The 12,152-nt window shown below is 46.5% G+C and overlaps 5 non-coding genes across 5 annotated transcripts; all 5 read left to right on the top strand.

Moving 5' to 3' along the window:
• The first annotated feature begins 485 nt into the window (after positions 1 to 485).
• On the top strand, positions 486 to 557 carry TRNAG-UCC (transfer RNA glycine (anticodon UCC)). Its single transcript has one exon. It is a non-coding gene; the product is annotated as a tRNA-Gly (tRNA).
• Positions 558 to 6,887: 6,330 nt separating this feature from the next.
• TRNAG-UCC (transfer RNA glycine (anticodon UCC)) lies at positions 6,888 to 6,959 on the top strand. The gene has a single exon. It is a non-coding gene; the product is annotated as a tRNA-Gly (tRNA).
• Positions 6,960 to 8,483: 1,524 nt separating this feature from the next.
• TRNAG-UCC (transfer RNA glycine (anticodon UCC)) lies at positions 8,484 to 8,555 on the top strand. Its single transcript has one exon. It is a non-coding gene; the product is annotated as a tRNA-Gly (tRNA).
• Positions 8,556 to 10,078: 1,523 nt separating this feature from the next.
• Positions 10,079 to 10,150, top strand: TRNAG-UCC (transfer RNA glycine (anticodon UCC)). Its single transcript has one exon. It is a non-coding gene; the product is annotated as a tRNA-Gly (tRNA).
• A 1,524-nt stretch (positions 10,151 to 11,674) lies between these two features.
• Positions 11,675 to 11,746, top strand: TRNAG-UCC (transfer RNA glycine (anticodon UCC)). Its single transcript has one exon. It is a non-coding gene; the product is annotated as a tRNA-Gly (tRNA).
• Positions 11,747 to 12,152: the final 406 nt, after the last annotated feature.

Raw genomic sequence — 12,152 nt, 5'->3', positions numbered from 1 at the left:
TGTGCCAGCTTTTTGTGGGAATAGACTGCTCAACTATCGGTCTCTGCTCAAAGTCAGGGAGACAGATGGTCAGAGAATCAACCCTACACTTCAAAGGAAATGATGCACAGTTATGACCATTAAAGAAAGATGGGACCCACGCACTTCTTTCTGAGCCTGCTTGGAACGTTATTATTCCCTTTTTTTGTCCTGCTATTATCAATCTCCTGTGAATTTCGTGGAGCTCTTTTCTTTCTCTACCCTGCTGTTTTTCCCTTGCTGCCAATATATGCTTATTTCAATGATTTGAACTGCTGCTTTCCCTTTCTCCTTTTCTGCGCAGCTTTTGCATTGGTTTCAATCTCCAGTTCCTTAGCAGTTGCAAGAACTTTTTTCCTGATTTTCATGTTGGTCTGTAAACCAAAAATACCTCTGATACTGGTGCAATAAAGTAATTGAACTCAGGGTTGTGATGTCTAGAGCTTAAAAAAAACATATGCCATGGAGCGTTGGTGGTATAGTGGTGAGCATAGCTGCCTTCCAAGCAGTTGACCCGGGTTCGATTCCCGGCCAACGCAGTGCTAATATTTATACATTAAGAAAGCAGTAGCTATTCTAACGCAATATGTTTAAAAAAAGAGAAATATCTTGACCAGATTACTCAGCTATTAGATAAATAATAAACAAAGACATAGGCAGGCATCCCAAAATCTCCGTCTGCGACTTTCTATGTCCTGAAATTTTTATATTTTACAAACAGCAGTCACAACTCACAACTGCTGGTAATAAATAGGCTGCAGGGGGGCAGGCAATGAAACGGCTAAGCCCTTCTGCCCGACCAGCCTTTAGAACTGCAGCATCTCTGCAGTAAAAAGTGTTTCAGGTCAATATTTCTCCCCTGGAAAAAATGTGCGAGACCCACCACCGATAAATGTGGCAAAAGTCCCCAACATTTTCTGCATATTTGTGCTCTTACCTGAAAGCAGCGCCACCTTGTAGTCATCGCAGGCAACTGCAGCATACAACCAAATTTATCCGAGAGCAAGGTGAAAGAAACCCAAGGGAACAGCCCCTGTCTGCAGCAGGAAGTTTGGCTGCTTCGAATGGACAGAACTTCCAGTCCTAAGTCCACTCACGTCCCGAACGCTCATACCGGGCAAGCCCTCACCGGGTGCACCTCTGGCTCCCAGGTAAAGCCAAAACCTGAGCATGGTAGCGCAGGATCACAGAGAAGGAGCGGGTGGGGGTGCTTCTGTCTTGACAAAGGCGTGACATGGCTAGTGACTGAGAGGGCCTTGACTTTCCCCTATGACTGACTGTGAGAGGGGAAGGCGAAGATTTTCTGCACCCAGCATGCCTTGTGACATTCTTAGGCAAATGAGGTGAGAGCCCTGCCAGAATAGCTCCAGCGATCCCATGCCACTCCTCTGAAGGCTCCTGATCTGCATAACCACAGCATTTTGAACAGGAAGCAGAGTGGCGCAGCGGAAGCGTGCTGGGCCCATAACCCAGAGGTCGATGGATCGAAACCGTCCTCTGCTAGCATGGATTGATTTTTTTTTCTTGTGAGGACCACTCTCTCGTTTCCACGCTGCCAGAGCGGAAAACAGCAGGCTTGTGCCAGCTTTTTGTGGGAAGAGACTGCTCAACTATCGGTCTCTGCTCAAACTCAGGGAGACAGATGGTCAGAGAATCATCCCTACACTTCAAAGGAAATGATGCACAGTTATGACCATTAACGAAAGATGGGACCCTCGCACTTCTTTCTGAGCCTGCTTGGAACGCTATTATTCCCTTTTTTTGTCCTGCTATAATCAATCTCCTGTGAATTTCGTGGAGCTGTTTTCTTTCTCTACCCTGCTGTTTTTCCCTTGCTGCCAATATATGCTTATTTCAATGATTTGAACTGCTGCTTTCCCTTTCTACTTTTCTGCGCAGCTTTTGCATGGGTTTCAATCTCCAGTTCCTTAGCAGTTGCAAGAACTTTTTTCCTGATTTTCATGTTGGTCTGTAAACCAAAAATACCTCTGATACTGGTGCAATATAGTCATTGAACTCTGGGTTGTGATGTCTAGAGCTTAAAAAAAACATATGCCTTTGAGCGTTGGTGGTATAGTGGTGAGCATAGCTGCCTTCCAAGCAGTTAACACGGGTTCGATTCCCGGCCAACGCAGTGCTAATATTTATACATTAAGAAAGCAGTAGCTATTCTAACGCAATATGTTTAAAAAAAGAGAAATATCTTGACCAGATTACTCAGCTATTAGATAAATAATAAACAAAGACATAGGCAGGCATCCCAAAATCTCCGTCTGCGACTTTCTATGTCCTGAAATTTTTATATTTTACAAACAGCAGTCACAACTCACAACTGCTGGTAATAAATAGGCTGCAGGGGGGCAGGCAATGAAACGGCTAAGCCCTTCTGCCCGACCAGCCTTTAGAACTGCAGCATCTCTGCAGTAAAAAGTGTTTCAGGTCAATATTTCTCCCCTGGAAAAAATGTGCGAGACCCACCACCGATAAATGTGGCAAAAGTCCCCAACATTTTCTGCATATTTGTGCTCTTACCTGAAAGCAGCGCCACCTTGTAGTCATCGCAGGCAACTGCAGCATACAACCAAATTTATCCGAGAGCAAGGTGAAAGAAACCCAAGGGAACAGCCCCTGTCTGCAGCAGGAAGTTTGGCTGCTTCGAATGGACAGAACTTCCAGTCCTAAGTCCACTCACGTCCCGAACGCTCATACCGGGCAAGCCCTCACCGGGTGCACCTCTGGCTCCCAGGTAAAGCCAAAACCTGAGCATGGTAGCGCAGGATCACAGAGAAGGAGCGGGTGGGGGTGCTTCTGTCTTGACAAAGGCGTGACATGGCTAGTGACTGAGAGGGCCTTGACTTTCCCCTATGACTGACTGTGAGAGGGGAAGGCGAAGATTTTCTGCACCCAGCATGCCTTGTGACATTCTTAGGCAAATGAGGTGAGAGCCCTGCCAGAATAGCTCCAGCGATCCCATGCCACTCCTCTGAAGGCTCCTGATCTGCATAACCACAGCATTTTGAACAGGAAGCAGAGTGGCGCAGCGGAAGCGTGCTGGGCCCATAACCCAGAGGTCGATGGATCGAAACCGTCCTCTGCTAGCATGGATTGATTTTTTTTTCTTGGTAGGACCACTCTCTCGTTTCCACGCTGCCAGAGCGGAAAACAGCAGGCTTGTGCCAGCTTTTTGTGGGAAGAGACTGCTCAACTATCGGTCTCTGCTCAAACTCAGGGAGACAGATGGTCAGAGAATCAACCCTACACTTCAAAGGAAATGATGCACAGTTATGACCATTAACGAAAGATGGGACCCTCGCACTTCTTTCTGAGCCTGCTTGGAACGCTATTATTCCCTTTTTTTGTCCTGCTATAATCAATCTCCTGTGAATTTCGTGGAGCTGTTTTCTTTCTCTACCCTGCTGTTTTTCCCTTGCTGCCAATATATGCTTATTTCAATGATTTGAACTGCTGCTTTCCCTTTCTACTTTTCTGCGCAGCTTTTGCATGGGTTTCAATCTCCAGTTCCTTAGCAGTTGCAAGAACTTTTTTCCTGATTTTCATGTTGGTCTGTAAACCAAAAATACCTCTGATACTGGTGCAATATAGTCATTGAACTCTGGGTTGTGATGTCTAGAGCTTAAAAAAAACATATGCCTTTGAGCGTTGGTGGTATAGTGGTGAGCATAGCTGCCTTCCAAGCAGTTAACCCGGGTTCGATTCCCAGCCAACGCAGTGCTAATATTTATACATTAAGAAAGCAGTAGCTATTCTAACGCAATATGTTAAAAAAAAGAGAAATATCTTGACCAGATTACTCAGCTATTAGATAAATAATAAACAAAGACATAGGCAGGCATCCCAAAAGCCCCGTCTGCCACTTTCTATGTCCTGAAATTTTTATATTTTACAAACAGCAGTCACCACTCACAACTGCTGGTAATAAATGGGCTGCAGGGGGGCAGGCAATGAAACGGCTAAGCCCTTCTGCCCGACCAGCCTTTAGAACTGCAGCATCTCTGCAGTAAAAAGTGTTTCAGGTCAATATCTCTCCCCTGGAAAAAATGTGCGAGACCCACCACCGATAAATGTGGCAAAAGTCCCCAACATTTTCTGCATATTTGTGCTCTTACCTGAAAGCAGCGCCACCTTGTAGTCATCGCAGGCAACTGCAGCATACAACCAAATTTATCCGAGAGCAAGGTGAAAGAAACCCAAGGGAACAGCCCCTGTCTGCAGCAGGAAGGTTGGCTGCTTCGAATGGACAGAACTTCCAGTCCTAAGTCCACTCATGTCCCGAACGCTCCCAAACGCTAATACCGGGCAAGCCCTCACCGGGTGCACCTCTGGCTCCCAGGTAAGGCCAAAACCTGAGCATGGTAGCGCAGGATCACAGAGAAGGAGCGGGTGGGGGTGCTTCTGTCTTGACAAAGGCGTGACATGGCTAGTGACTGAGAGGGCCTTGACTTTCCCCTATGACTGACTGTGAGAGGGGAAGGCGAAGATTTTCTGCACCCAGCATGCCTTGTGACATTCTTAGGCAAATGAGGTGAGAGCCCTGCCAGAATAGCTCCAGCGATCCCATGCCACTCCTCTGAAGGCTCCTGATCTGCATAACCACAGCATTTTGAACGGGAAGCAGAGTGGCGCAGCGGAAGCGTGCTGGGCCCATAACCCAGAGGTCGATGGATCTAAACCGTCCTCTGTTATCATGGATTGATTTTTTTTTCTTGTGAGGACCACTCTCTCGTTTCCACGCTGCCAGAGCGGAAAACAGCAGGCCTGTGCCAGCTTTTTGTGGGAAGAGACTGCTCAACTATCGGTCTCTGCTCAAAGTCAGGGAGACAGATGGTCAGAGAATCAACCCTACACTTCAAAGGAAATGATGCACAGTTATGACCATTAACGAAAGATGGGACCCTCGCACTTCTTTCTGAGCCTGCTTGGAACGCTATTATTCCCTTTTTTTGTCCTGCTATTATCAATCTCCTGTGAATTTCGTGGAGCTGTTTTCTTTCTCTACCCTGCTGTTTTTCCCTTGCTGCCAATATATGCTTATTTCAATGATTTGAACTGCTGCTTTCCCTTTCTCCTTTTCTGCGCAGCTTTTGCATGGGTTTCAATCTCCAGTTCCTTAGCAGTTGCAAGAACTTTTTTCCTGATTTTCATGTTGGTCTGTAAACCAAAAATACCTCTGATACTGGAGCAATATAGTAATTGAACTCAGGGTTGTGATGTCTAGAGCTTAAAAAAAACATATGTCATGGAGCGTTGGTGGTATAGTGGTGAGCATAGCTGCCTTCCAAGCAGTTGACCCACGTTTGATTCCCGGCCAACGCAGTGCTAATATTTATACATTAAGAAAGCAGTAGCTATTCTAACGCAATATGTTAAAAAAAAGAGAAATATCTTGACCAGATTACTCAGCTATTAGATAAATAATAAACAAAGACATAGGCAGGCATCCCAAAAGCCCCGTCTGCGACTTTCTATGTCCTGAAATTTTTATATTTTACAAACAGCAGTCACCACTCACAACTGCTGGTAATAAATGGGCTGCAGGGGGGCAGGCAATGAAACGGCTAAGCCCTTCTGCCCGACCAGCCTTTAGAACTGCAGCATCTCTGCAGTAAAAAGTGTTTCAGGTCAATATCTCTCCCCTGGAAAAAATGTGCGAGACCCACCACCGATAAATGTGGCAAAAGTCCCCAACATTTTCTGCATATTTGTGCTCTTACCTGAAAGCAGCGCCACCTTGTAGTCATCGCAGGCAACTGCAGCATACAACCAAATTTATCCGAGAGCAAGGTGAAAGAAACCCAAGGGAACAGCCCCTGTCTGCAGCAGGAAGGTTGGCTGCTTTGAATGGACAGAACTTCCAGTCCTAAGTCCACTCACGTCCCGAACGCTCCCAAACGCTGATACCGGGCAAGCCCTCACCGGGTGCACCTCTGGCTCCCAGGTAATGCCAAAACCTGAGCATGGTAGCGCAGGATCACAGAGAAGGAGCGGGTGGGGGTGCTTCTGTCTTGACAAAGGCGTGACATGGCTAGTGACTGAGAGGGCCTTGACTTTCCCCTATGACTGACTGTGAGAGGGGAAGGCGAAGATTTTCTGCACCCAGCATGCCTTGTGACATTCTTAGGCAAATGAGCTGAGAGCCCTGCCAGAATAGCTCCAGCGATCCCATGCCACTCCTCTGAAGGCTTCTGATCTGCATAACCACAGCATTTTGAACAGGAAGCAGAGTGGTGCAGCGGAAGCGTGCTGGGCCCATAACCCAGAGGTCGATGGATCGAAACCATCCCCTGCTAGCATGGATTGATTTTTTTTTCTTGTGAGGACCACTCTCTTGTTTCCACGCTGCCAGAGCGGAAAACAGCAGGCTTGTGCCAGCTTTTTGTGGGAAGAGAGACTGCTCAACTATCGGTCTCTGATCAAAGTCAGGGAGACAGATGGTCAGAGAATCAACCCTACACTTCAAAGGAAATGATGCACAGTTATGACCATTAACGAAAGATGGGACCCTCGCACTTCTTTCTGAGCCTGCTTGGAACGCTATTATTCCCTTTTTTTGTCCTGCTATTATCAATCTCCTGTGAATTTCGTGGAGCTGTTTTCTTTCTCTACCCTGCTGTTTTTCCCTTGCTGCCAATATATGCTTATTTCAATGATTTGAACTGCTGCTTTCCCTTTCTCCTTTTCTGCGCAGCTTTTGCATGGGTTTCAATCTCCAGTTCCTTAGCAGTTGCAAGAACTTTTTTCCTGATTTTCATGTTGGTCTGTAAACCAAAAATACCTCTGATACTGGTGCAATATAGTAATTGAACTCAGGGTTGTGATGTCTAGAGCTTAAAAAAAACATATGCCATGGAGCGTTGGTGGTATAGTGGTGAGCATAGTTGCCTTCCAAGCAGTTGACCCGGGTTCGATTCCCGGCCAACGCAATGCTAATATTTATACATTAAGAAAGCAGTAGCTATTCTAACGCAATATGTTAAAAAAAAGAGAAATATCTTGACCAGATTACTCAGCTATTAGATAAATAATAAACAAAGAAATAGGCAGGCATCCCAAAAGCCCCGTCTGCGACTTTCTATGTCCTGAAATTTTTATATTTTACAAACAGCAGTCACCACTCACAACTGCTGGTAATAAATGGGCTGCAGGAGGGCAGGCAATGAAACGGCTAAGCCCTTCTGCCCGACCAGCCTTTAGAACTGCAGCATCTCTGCAGTAAAAAGTGTTTCAGGTCAATATCTCTCCCCTGGAAAAAATGTGCGACACCCACCACCGATAAATATGGCAAAAGTACTCAACATTGTCTGCATATTTGTGCTCTTACCTGAAAGCAGCGCCACCTTGTAGTCATCGCAGGCAACTGCAGCATACAACCAAATTTATCCGAGAGCAAGGTGAAAGAAACCCAAGGGAACAGCCCCTGTCTGCAACAGAAAGGTTGGCTGCTTCGAATGGACAGAACTTCCAGTCCTAAGTCCACTCACGTCCCGAACACTCCCAAACGCTCAAGCCCTCACCGGGTGCACCTCTGGCTCCCAGGTAAGGCCAAAACCTGAGCATGGTAGCGCAGGATCACAGAGAAGGAGCGGGTGGGGGTGCTTCTGTCTTGACAAAGGCGTGACATGGCTAGTGACTGAGAGGGCCTTGACTTTCCCCTATGACTGACTGTGAGAGGGGAAGGCGAAGATTTTCTGCACCCAGCATGCCTTGTGACATTCTTAGGCAAATGAGGTGAGAGCCCTGCCAGAATAGCTCCAGCGATCCCATGCCACTCCTCTAAAGGCTCCTGATCTGCATAACCACAGCATTTTGAACAGGAAGCAGAGTGGCGCAGCGGAAGCGTGCTGGGCCCTTAACCCAGAGGTCGATGGATCGAAACCATCCTCTGCTAGCATGGATTGATTTTTTTTTCTTGTGAGGACCACTCTCTCGTTTCCACGCTGCCAGAGCGGAAAACAGCAGGCTTGTGCCAGCTTTTTGTGGGAAAAGACTGCTCAACTATCGGTCTCTGATCAAAGTCAGGGAGACAGATGGTCAGAGAATCAACCCTACACTTCAAAGGAAATGATGCACAGTTATGGCCATTAACGAAAGATGGGACCCTCGCACTTCTTTCTGAGCCTGCTTGGAACGCTATTATTCCCTTTTTTTGTCCTGCTATTATCAATCTCCTGTGAATTTCGTGGAGCTGTTTTCTTTCTCTACCCTGCTGTTTTTCCCTTGCTGCCAATATATGCTTATTTCAATGATTTGAACTGCTGCTTTCCCTTTCTCCTTTTCTGCGCAGCTTTTGCATGGGTTTCAATCTCCAGTTCCTTAGCAGTTGCAAGAACTTTTTTCCTGATTTTCATGTTGGTCTGTAAACCAAAAATACCTCTGATACTGGTGCAATATAGTCATTGAACTCAGGGTTGTGATGTCTAGAGCTTAAAAAAAACATATGCCATGGAGCGTTGGTGGTATAGTGGTGAGCATAGCTGCCTTCCAAGCAGTTGACCCGGGTTCGATTCCCGGCCAACGCAGTGCTAATATTTATACATTAAGAAAGCAGTAGCTATTCTAACGCAATATGTTAAAAAAAAGAGAAATATCTTGACCAGATTACTCAGCTATTAGATAAATAATAAACAAAGACATAGGCAGGCATCCCAAAAGCCCCGTCTGCGACTTTCTATGTCCTGAAATTTTTATATTTTACAAACAGCAGTCACCACTCACAACTGCTGGTAATAAATGGGCTGCAGGGGGGCAGGCAATGAAACGGCTAAGCCCTTCTGCCCGACCAGCCTTTAGAACTGCAGCATCTCTGCAGTAAAAAGTGTTTCAGGTCAATATCTCTCCCCTGGAAAAAATGTGCGAGACCCACCACCGATAAATGTGGCAAAAGTCCCCAACATTTTCTGCATATTTGTGCTCTTACCTGAAAGCAGCGCCACCTTGTAGTCATCGCAGGCAACTGCAGCATACAACCAAATTTATCCGAGAGCAAGGTGAAAGAAACCCAAGGGAACAGCCGCTATCTGCAGCAGGAAGGTTGGCTGCTTCGAATGGACAGAACTTCCAGTCCTAAGTCCACTCACGTCCCGAACGCTCATACCGGGCAAGCCCTCACCGGGTGCACCTCTGGCTCCCAGGTAAGGCCAAAACCTGAGCATGGTAGCGCAGGATCACAGAGAAGGAGCGGGTGGGGGTGCTTCTGTCTTGACAAAGGCGTGACATGGCTAGTGACTGAGAGGGCCTTGACTTTCCCCTATGACTGACTGTGAGAGGGGAAGGCGAAGATTTTCTGCACCCAGCATGCCTTGTGACATTCTTAGGCAAATGAGGTGAGAGCCCTGCCAGAATAGCTCCAGCGATCCCATGCCACTCCTCTGAAGGCTCCTGATCTGCATAACCACAGCATTTTGAGCAGGAAGCAGAGTGGCGCAGCGGAAGCGTGCTGGGCCCATAACCCAGAGGTAGATGGATCTAAACCGTCCTCTGCTAGCATGGATTGATTTTTTTTTCTTGTGAGGACCACTCTCTCGTTTCCACGCTGCCAGAGCGGAAAACAGCAGGCTTGTGCCAGCTTTTTGTGGGAAGAGACTGCTCAACTATCGGTCTCTGCTCAAAGTCAGGGAGACAGATGGTCAGAGAATCAACCCTACACTTCAAAGGAAATGATGCACAGTTATGACCATTAACGAAAGATGGGACCCTCGCACTTCTTTCTGAGCCTGCTTGGAACGCTATTATTCCCTTTTTTTGTCCTGCTATTATCAACCTCCTGTGAATTTCGTGGAGCTGTTTTCTTTCTCTACCCTGCTGTTTTTCCCTTGCTGCCAATATATGCTTATTTCAATGATTTGAACTGCTGCTTTCCCTTTCTCCTTTTCTGCGCAGCTTTTGCATGGGTTTCAATCTCCAGTTCCTTAGCAGTTGCAAGAACTTTTTTCCTGATTTTCATGTTGGTCTGTAAACCAAAAATACCTCTGATACTGGTGCAATATAGTAATTGAACTCAGGGTTGTGATGTCTAGAGCTTTAAAAAAACATATGCCATGGAGCGTTGGTGGTATAGTGGTGAGCATAGCTGCCTTCCAAGCAGTTGACCCGGGTTCGATTCCCGGCCAACGCAGTGCAAATATTTATACATTAAGAAAGCAGTAGCTATTCTAACGCAATATGTTAAAAAAAAGAGAAATATCTTGACCAGATTACTCAGCTATTAGATAAATAATAAACAAAGACATAGGCAGGCATCCCAAAAGCCCCGTCTGCGACTTTCTATGTCCTGAAATTTTTATATTTTACAAACAGCAGTCACCACTCACAACTGCTGGTAATAAATGGGCTGCAGGGGGGCAGGCAATGAAACGGCTAAGCCCTTCTGCCCGACCAGCCTTTAGAACTGCAGCATCTCTGCAGTAAAAAGTGTTTCAGGTCAATATCTCTCCCCTGGACAAAAATGTGCGAGACCCACCACCGATAAATGTGGCAAAAGTCCCCAACATTTTCTGCATATTTGTGCTCTTACCTGAAAGCAGCGCCACCTTGTAGTCATCGCAGGCAACTGCAGCATACAACCAAATTTATCCGAGAGCAAGGTGAAAGAAACTCAAGGGAACAGCCCCTGTCTGCAGCAGGAAGGTTGGCTGCTTCGAATGGACAGAACTTCCAGTCCTAAGTCCACTCACGTCCCGAACGCTCATACCGGGCAAGCCCTCACCGGGTGCACCTCTGGCTCCCAGGTAAGGCCAAAACCTGAGCATGGTAGCGCAGGATCACAGAGAAGGAGCGGGTGGGGGTGCTTCTGTCTTGACAAAGGCGTGACATGGCTAGTGACTGAGAGGGACTTGACTTTCCCCTATGACTGACTGTGAGAGGGGAAGGTGAAGATTTTCTGCACCCAGCATGCCTTGTGACATTCTTAGGCAAATGAGGTGAGAGCCCTGCCAGAATAGCTCCAGCGATCCCATGCCACTCCTCTGAAGGCTCCTGATCTGCATAACCACAGCATTTTGAACAGGAAGCAGAGTGGCGCAGCGGAAGTGTGCTGGGCCCATAACCCAGAGGTCGATGGATCAAAACCGTCCTCTGCTAGCATGGATTGATTTTTTTTTCTTGTGAGGACCACACACTCGTTTCCACGCTGCCAGAGCGGAAAACAGCAGGCTTGTGCCAGCTTTTTGTGGGAAGAGACTGCTCAACTATCGGTCTCTGCTCAAAGTCAGGGAGACAGATGGTCAGAGAATCAACCCTACACTTCAAAGGAAATGATGCACAGTTATGACCATTAACGAAAGATGGGACCCTCGCACTTCTTTCTGAGCCTGCTTGGAACGCTATTATTCCCTTTTTTTGTCCTGCTATTATCAATCTCCTGTGAATTTCGTGGAGCTGTTTTCTTTCTCTACCCTGCTGTTTTTCCCTTGCTGCCAATATATGCTTATTTCAATGATTTGAACTGCTGCTTTCCCTTTCTCCTTTTCTGCGCATCTTTTGCATTGGTTTCAATCTCCAGTTCCTTAGCAGTTGCAAGAACTTTTTTCCTGATTTTCATGTTGGTCTGTAAACCAAAAATACCTCTGATACTGGTGCAATATAGTCATTGAACTCAGGGTCGTGATGTCTAGAGCTTAAAAAAAACATATGCCATGGAGCGTTGGTGGTATAGTGGTGAGCATAGCTGCCTTCCAAGCAGTTGACCCGGGTTCGATTCCCGGCCAACGCAGTGCTAATATTTATACATTAAGAAAGCAGTAGCTATTCTAATGCAATATGTTAAAATAAAGAGAAATATCTTGACCAGATTACTCAGCTATTAGATAAATAATAAACAAAGACATAGGCAGGCATCCCAAAAGCCCCGTCTGCGACTTTCTATGTCCTGAAATTTTTATATTTTACAAACAGCAGTCACCACTCACAACTGCTGGTAATAAATGGGCTGCAGGGGGGCAGGCAATGAAACGGCTAAGCCCTTCTGCCCGACCAGACTTTAGAACTGCAGCATCTCTGCAGTAAAAAGTGTTTCAGGTCAATATCTCTCCCCTGGAAAAAATGTGCGAGACCCACCACCGATAAATGTGGCAAAAGTCCCCAACATTTTCTGCATATTTGTGCTCTTACCTGAAAGC

The sequence above is a fragment of the Pleurodeles waltl genome, unplaced genomic scaffold (assembly GCF_031143425.1).
Source record: "Pleurodeles waltl isolate 20211129_DDA unplaced genomic scaffold, aPleWal1.hap1.20221129 scaffold_69, whole genome shotgun sequence".
Lineage (NCBI taxonomy): Eukaryota > Metazoa > Chordata > Amphibia > Caudata > Salamandridae > Pleurodeles > Pleurodeles waltl.
The sequence above is the reverse complement of the archived record's forward strand: the minus strand, read 5'-3'. Positions and strand labels throughout refer to the sequence as shown.